Source organism: Sinocyclocheilus rhinocerous, unplaced genomic scaffold (assembly GCF_001515625.1).
Source record: "Sinocyclocheilus rhinocerous isolate Xijiao unplaced genomic scaffold, SAMN03320098_v1.1 scaffold847, whole genome shotgun sequence".
Classification (NCBI taxonomy): Eukaryota; Metazoa; Chordata; class Actinopteri; order Cypriniformes; family Cyprinidae; genus Sinocyclocheilus; species Sinocyclocheilus rhinocerous.
The window spans coordinates 447,953-457,008 of NW_015662598.1; positions in this window are offsets into that span (position 1 = coordinate 447,953).

Below are 9,056 nucleotides of genomic sequence, written 5' to 3' on the forward strand. Positions count from 1 at the left end.
AAAATCATTAGGATATTAAGTAAAGATCATGTTCCATGAAGATATGTTGTAAATTTCCTACCATAAATATATCAGAACTTAATTTTTGATTAGTAATATGCATTGCTAAGAACTTCATTTGGACAACTTTAAAGGCGATTTTTTTCAGTATTTAGATTTTTTTGCACCCTCAGATTCCACATTTTCAAATAGTTGTATCTCAGCCAAATATTGTCTTATCCTAACAAACTATACATCAATGGAAAGCTCATTTATTTAGTATAAATTGCAATTTAAAAAAATGGACCCTTATGACTGGTTTTGTGTTCCAGGGTCACGTATGTATTTGTTGTTAATTAATCAGTACTTAATTGTATAATTACACTGTAAGAAGGACATCTTAAAATAAAGTGTAACCCAAATAATTTCATAATTATTTCTATTGCCTTAGAAAATTAGTGCAATTCTTTAAAGCGTGACAAAAGATTATTACAACATAACGATTTAAAATGTAGAAAAGTGATTTGATTTGTTTGTTTGTTTGCAGATGACATTTGGACCAAAAGACAGTACACAGAATCTCGTGGATTACAATTTGCAACTAGACGGATGTACGGTTACTTCCTCTACAGTCAAAAATCTGGGTGTTATATTAGATAGCAACTTGTCTTTTGAAAATCATATTTCCCATGTTACAAAAACAGCATTCTTCCATCTTAGAAACATTGCCAAACTACCAAATATGTTACCTGTTTCTGATGCAGAAAAACTAGTTCATGCATTCATGACCTCTAGACTGAACTATTGTAATGCACTGCTAGGTGGTTGTCCAGCATCTTCAATAAACAAGCTACAGGTGGTCCAAAATGCAGCGGCTAGAGTACTTACCAGGTCAAGAAAATATGATCATATTACCCCCAATTTTACAGTCTCTGCACTGGCTACCTATTAAGTTCCGTATCAGTTACAAAATACTATTACTTACCTATAAGGCCCTTAATGGGTTAGCTCCTGCGTACCTAACTAGTCTTCTACCACGCTACAATCCATCACGCTCCCTAAGGTCACAAAACTCTGGACTTTTGGTAGTACCTAGGATAGCAAAGTCCACTAAAGGAGGTAGAGCTTTTTCGCATTTGGCTCCCAAACTCTGGAATAGCCTTCCTGATAACGTTCGGGGTTCATACAAATAAACTTGACTTGACTTGACTTGACATTTTGATAATGCAAATTCATATATTTAAAACTGTAATTGTCTTTTTCAGACCATGTACTGATTTTTTTCCATAATTATGAGATGAATTATACTCACTTATAAGAAGGTCAAAAAAGGAGTTGTTAAAACCTGATTTATTCTCTTTGATAAATGTATGAGTTTTTTATATGAATCTGTTATCACATTCTTTGGTTTCTCACAGTAGATTTACACCACAGCGATCTGGATAACATCACAGGAGTTCAAATTGCCTGATAGTGAGGAGGACATTCCTGCAGATTTAAAAAAACACTGTTAGGTACTGTCTAGCAGTGTTGGGAGTAACGGATTACAAAAGTAATAATATTACAGTAGTATATAACTTTTTGCTGTAACGCAGTAATATAACGCATTACTAATAAAATTTGGGTAATATTATTACTCGTTACAATGTCAGTAACGCAAGTTACAACAACATATTTTAACTCAAAATTAAGTGGTGAATTTACTAACACTGCAAAACAGCACCAGAGAAAAAATTCCGCGGGTAAAATAGTTTGTCTATCTTCTTTTGCTGGAATTAGATGGTTGAGATGACTGCAGAGACGGCTACATTTGTGAGATGGACACACTCCTGTTATTTTCAGTTCATTGGAGAAAAGGATAAGAATGCATAGTCAGGTGCAATAGCCTATGTGCGACACCAAACTCTCAACATGGAGAAATAGCATGAGTAAAACCTGGAAACACCTGGACTGGTGCCACAACTAAGCTATCGGAGAGAGCTGCGGGGTCGTAGAAGAGAAAAAGGCGGCGGACGAGCTCAGACAAGCAACAAAAATTAAGTTTAACAAAAAATAACAACATCTGTTTTTTATTAAATCATAGTCTGTATATAAAATGAATGAATATGCCAAATATTTCACTCAAATAGCCTAATTAACAGATTAACCAAACGAAAGGAAAAGACTGAGAGATATTCTGCTGAGTTTGGCAGGCTATTTGTGTGGCGCGGCGCTCTACGAAAGTCAACGGAAAGGAAACCGAGATGACAGAAAGTAAACACATCGCAGTTTCGAATGATCTGTATGACCAAAAATATTTTTTTGTTGTTTCCGCTGTTCGATCGCGCCGGCGCCTGACGCACACGCATATTGCAAACGTTGCAGCCTGTTCATTATCAGAATAAAATACAGTCAACCAAACATAGATACACTGGTTAATTTAAATAGTGCGTAGCCTACTGCGTAGTACAATCCGTGTCGATCAGCCTGAGCTCGGGCCAAACACACATTTGCTCATGTGACGAGGATGTTTTTTAAGTGCGTTAAGTAAGCTTGGATTACATAAAGCATTCAAACACATCGCAAATATGGAAACACTTAATTGGATTAATGCCGAATGAGAGAGGTAGGCTGCGCGAGAACGCCGTTTGCTTTCAGTTTCGCATTGAATTAGCCTATTCGTTTTGGCTTGTTTAGCAACTTATATTTTTTATTCTTGTTTTCTTCTGAGACCGTTCAAAATAGCCTATAGGCTAGGTATTGTGTTTATTGTACATTATAACATTTCGCTTTATTTACCGGTGTTATTTATGATTTGTGCTGGTCCTTTGCTGGTTTTAGTTGGTCCTTTGCTGGTTGATGCTGGTCCTTTTGCTGGTTTACGCTGGTCATGTGCTGGCAAAGGACCAGCACAAACCAGCAAAAGGACCAGCATAAACCAGCAAAGGACCAGCATAAACCAGCAAAGGACCAGCTTAAACCAGCAAAGGACCAGTTTAAACCAGCAAAGGAGCGTCAAAACATACCTAACCAGCATATGCTGTTTTTTTCAACAGGGAAAGTAACTCAAAAGTAGTGTAACGCATTACAATTCAGAGACAGTAATATTGTAATGTAACTAATTACTTTCAAAAGACAGTAACTAGTAATATATATTATATTACATTTAGGAAGTAACTTGCCCAACACTGCTGTCTAGCAACCCTTTATGAATTATTGATCCACATTTTTCTCTTCATTTAAATACATATCCAATCTGCCTTTTTGCTTGTGGGTTTCTGTTATGACCTACTGTTGATTTCATCTCAGTCATACAAAGCAAACAAACTGGATTTGAGAGAATGAGCGAGTCAGTGAGAAACCAGTCAACCTGAACCAGAAGTAAAATTACCTCAAAGTGAGATCATACATTTTCACACTAAACCCAGGAAGAAGTATGCTGGTATAATTCATGAGGAGTCTGGGTAGCTTTTTATTATCGTGCTTTTCATTTCAAATGGAATTACGATTTCTTCCTTTGCCTTGTTTGGTTGACAGCTTCAGTATAAAGCATTTCTTCAAATCTAAACTTCTCTACCTGCAGGTGAAACCATGAGAGGCATTTGTGTAGCTTCAAGGTTTTGCAATCACCTACTTTCATAGAGTATGTTTTGCACTTTAAAACCAACACACACATTGCAAGCTATGGAAAATTATAAGTATCACAACGAGTAGTGTCCAGCTGTAGGACCAAGGTCAAAAATATAGTTTTCATATATAGAGATTTTCAAAAAAATCTCAGTTTTACCGGTTGGTTCTGGAGTGTTTTGTTGTGAAGCATATAGCAGATTACTGCCATTTTGCACACTTCACTGGGATTGTACAGGATCGCTCCACCATCACAATCTCAGGCCTCCTGTGTGCCCATTTATTTTTAATACAAAACCTAAATTACATTGAAAAGAGTAGTTTTCAAATACTTCATTGTGCTAGTTCAGAGCTTATAGAGCCTGGTTACATTTACATTTTATAAATGAACTATAACTGTAAAGTGAATCTTATATTTTTATATTGTTTGATGGTAGTACTTTAAAATAAATTGAACATGCTGAGTGAGATACTGAAAATTGCATTAATTGTATTTGTTGCATGAATAAACAAATGGATTTAGTTGTTTTATGGATTCTGTCACAGTTACAATTCGCAGTTACAATGCAAAGTTAAAGTTACAATACAAACAAGCGTCAGTGGAAAAATGTTTAAAAACTGCATAGACAAAAGAAAATATAGCACTGTTTTTACTTTAAGGCTGAAAATGTATAGTGTGTACTCTTGTAAATGGGAGTAAACCCATGGGAAAGTAAAAGTGCCTAATTAGTAACATTAGCGAAACATGGTTTTTATATGGATCTCTGTTTACAACGAAAGCTCATAAACAGGCGTCCCATGGTAGTTGTGTCAGTGCGCTTGTGATTAGCGAGATGAGACACACTAGTCCAATAAAGCGGGAAACCCCCAACTGGGGCATATGCTAATGGTTACCCCCCCTAAAACTAGGGAACTAGGTCCATTGGCATCTCACACTGGTTTCCCTGGAGCTCTTCGGACTGGCTGGCGTCACCAAAGCCTGGCACAAGACACACATATGAACATGCAAACAGTGACTCGGACTGCTTAATTTCCCTGACTTGGCCAGTTCAATTGCCTTGCCAGTTCAGGAAGAAGCAATTGGTTATTAAATTGTCTCAAAATGAGGCAGGCTAATCTTTTTTTTTTTTTGTGGGGCCCAATAGGACTGTGAAATTTCATTCTCTTGGCTTAATTTGCCATCTTCTAAAATTACATTTTCCATGATTATTCTGCAGAACAATGATGAATAGTAATGACCTTTAGTGTTGTCCATTGTAAAAGCTTTTAAATAAAGTCACGCTATACATATATGTATTACCATTTTAATGTAAATTAAATGTATTATTTCACAGTGAACTCCAAACTTGCAGAAAAAGCTATAATTACTGTAAATTTCTTTAAGATAAAGGTGCAGTATTTTTTCCACTTTCATTTATTCATAACTCGACATTCAGATAATGTTAATTTTGTTAATTTATAATTAAATGAAACCAGTTTAAATTTATATTAAATGCAATTAATTCCACTTTAGAGTGCTTTTGACCCACTTAGGTAGGACATCATTATATGTAATTTATAAATGTAATTAACTTTTTTTCTTTCTTTTTTTTTTAAGATTTATTTTTTGGCTCCAAACTTGCAGAAAAAGCTATAATTACTGTAAATTTCTTTAAGATAAAGGTGCAGCATTTTTTCCACTTTCATTTATTCATAACTCGACATTCAGATAATGTTAATTTAGTTAATTTATAATTAAATGAAACCAGTTAAAATTTATATTAAATGCAATTAATTCCACTTTAGAGTGCTTTTGACCCACTTAGGTAGGACATCATTATATGTAATTTATAAATGTAATTAACTTTTTTTCTTTCTTTTTTTTTTAAGATTTATTTTTTGGCATTTTGCCTTTATTGTGATATAGGACAAATCAGACATGACAGGAAGCAAAGTGGGAGAGAGAGAGAGAAGGGGGCGGGTTCGGGAAAGGTCCTCGAGTTGGGATTCGAACACGGGACGCCCAAAGCGCAGCGGCGCTGTATGTCGGCGCGCTGCCCACAAGATTATAATTGTATTTGAAATATAGTTTGTGTCGAATGTACACTCACAAGAATTTAAGGTAAACTAAATACACTTTAATGTCATTTCTAATTAAACTTATATGACATGTTTATATTTGTAATTACACATGTAATGATGAAGATGCAATTTTGCATTTTAAATGTTATACCAAATAACACTACATTTACAATTATAATCAAGTACTTTACATTGGCTTTAGAATACTTGTCAACAAATCAAAATAAGTCTATTTCTTTAAAGCACAGCTTTAAAGTATGAAGTTTTTAATTTGACATTATTACAAAGTGCGCTTACTGTAAGTTTGATAAGAAACATGAAAAGTATTCTCTCTTTAAGGTCTTTTAATTCATTAATATTAAATTACCTGCAAGTACAAAAATCTGCTTTTAAGATTTGAGGTAGACTACCCCGTTAAATCACAATGCTGTGCACATAAATTTTTACCTTCTTTACCACCATCTGGAACACTCCCACTTGCAAAAAGCAACCATTGTTTGCATCGTGATCTCCCTCGCGTGCCTGTCTGCCCCCGCAGATCAGTGGAGTATGCTGGAGCTCGCACTGCTGCTGATTATGAAGAAATATTGCCATGACCTCATTCTCACAACAGCTCATGACTCACGCATCACTGAAACTGAGGATGAACATTGCATTCAGTCATTCTCCTTATTGGCATGCCATGCTTGCTTCAAGGTCTTGCATACTTGCTGTGATACAGCTGTCTTTCAATGCAACCATCTTTTCAGATGAAAGTAAGCCCTCTTAAAGCCATTTAAAGTTTGATGAATTTTCTTTCCAGTGTTTTAACAGGAAGCTGGGGTGGATCATATCAATGCTTGTCCTTTTTTTAGATTAGCTAATAGACTTCAGTTGATGTTGCTGTCTGATTTGACAATATAATTCAAGTAAAGGGATTAACACAATTTGTTTTGTTTTTATGTGTGTGTAAATCTAAAATATATTATATTACAATAAAAGAGTAATGCAGAACTCATTAAAAATCACCTGGCAAACTTTGGCAAATTGAGTGATTAGTTCCTCCTCACATGAGCTCATATACCAACCCTCCTCAGTCAATTCACAGCCGCCTTTCAGGTCACTGGTAGGACAGAGAGTGGGAGTGGAAGTGGGAGGAAGATGACGATGCCAATAGCATTCTCACAGGTGCCGACTCCGGTACAATGATGTCCAAAAGGATGTGGTTTCATCTGTACCACCACACCCTGTCTTAGTGCTGAGTAACTGGGAAAAGCAGAAGACCAGCAGTATTTGTTTTTGGCTAAGTTAAATTAAGCACGTGGCCATAATCTAACCCCTTTGCATCAGCATTTCACATAGGGACTATCTACTCTGTTACATTGGCCTTCTTCTAGTGTATGCCTGTCACTTCTGATCTGATTAGTGGTTTTGGTTAACTTGTTCTTATTCAAAAGGTAGGCTGCTTGAACAGCAATGAACCCCAGCAGAAGACACATCGAGCTAAATTCAAAAGATCTAGCAAAATATGACCCCTATAATTCATGCGCTTATGTGTTTGTGAAGCAGATGGGTTTCAGTATTAGTGTTGCTTGGATAGTTACACTTCTCTGTTCCCAATTGTTTAATTTCATATTCATGTTTTTAATTTATGTAAGGCTTATTATGAACCTTCATTGGTTTGTATCGAATACAATTGTGATAACCGCCAAGGTAACAGTAAACAATGTAAGCAATCTGCTACAAATTATGGATGAGCAGTTTCTCAGACAACATTTCTGTAATGAAAACCTAAAAATTAATGGTAAATGGCAAACATGATATAAAATGAATAATATACTCTAGATCATTTAATTGATTAAAAAAAGAAGAAAAAAGAAAAGAAAGAAAACAACTCGCCAACATGGCTACAGTGTTATTATCTTGGATAGCAGTTATTCAGCAGTCTGCCAGTTATTTGTTACTCATTTTTGAGAAATTATTCTAATAGTCAATGCTAGAAGCACAAACCAGTAAAGGCTGGGATGTAGGCTAGTTTAATATGCAGGTTAGTGGTTACTACCATACTTTAGAAGTGCACAGTCCTGCTCATGGAGGACCATTGTCCTGCAGTGTTTAACTCCAACTGCCCCAACACACTTACCTGAATGTTATTAGGATTGTGTTCCACTTCAAATTTGAATGCCCTTCCCTCGCTATCTCCTCCATGTTTTGGACTCGGATGTATGTTATTGCTTATGTTGAATGAGTGTCCACAACTTGGAACGGCCTAAGCCCTTGATCATTTGAAATTCACTGTGAACTTGATTTATTATTTAAAACTTTTTTCCTCATGACTTTATTTAAATATAGCTTTATTCCTTATTTTAGACTTGCTCCTTCTGCCAAAATCGAGAGGCCAAGTATCTGTCCACATAAAGTTCCATCATCCACTTGATAAAGTGGAACGCACTTCAAAATGGCGTCAGGGACTCTCCAAGAACTTGGAGAAGATAATGAATGATTTAAAGCGAAGAGGAAATGCAACCTGGTAATCTTAAAGATTCAGAGATTAGCTGGTTCAGGTGTGTTTAATCAGGACGGGAGCTAAACCGGCAGGACAGTGGCTGTCCAAGAGCAGAACTGGACATTTCTGTTGTACTTGAAAGGACAGTAAAAGCTCTTGAAGCTAGACATTTCCCCATATAATCTAGTTCTATATAAAGAGTCCATACTTTAGAAAATGTGTCCCAGAGCAAGTGTTCATTATATTAGTTTTGACTGTGTTGGCTAACAACATGGGTGTGAACTAGACTAAAGCACAGCAACATATATCAAAGGTCACAAGTACTGACAGCAGTGGCATCAATTTACAAATCTGCTAGAAATAACATGCTTCTGCAAACCTGACCCACTTGGGAGCTGTTTGCATTTTTCACGTTGAAGAAACCCCCTGTAGTTATATTATAATTACATTTTTTTCATTTAAAAATAGGATATTTAATATTATATTTTATTTTACTTTGAATATATATGTGTGTGTGTGTGTGTGTGTTTGTGTGTGTGTGTGTGTGTATGTATATTACTTTTGAATTAATTGTAAAATAAATTGCTGTCTCTCTGTGCTGTTAAATTGCTGTTTATGTGGCACTTTTAGTACATTTCTCTGTTGGTTTGAGTAGACCGATATGTTAATTTCTGTCTCATCCAATGGCAAGCGTTTAGAACAGGACTACTGTTTGTTGGGAACAGGTGAGATAGTGTCCTCATATTCTTGCTATATCAGTCACCTTGCTTTACTTGAAAGCAATCAGGACCACTGTGTGCCAGATTTGGCCAACAATAGTCTCCTCCCTCATCAGATATAGTGATCTTGTTCTCCTCCCAAGGTGATTATTGTCCTTCAGGGATGAAATGTGAAATGTCACCGTATGAATGTTTGTAAAGGTGTT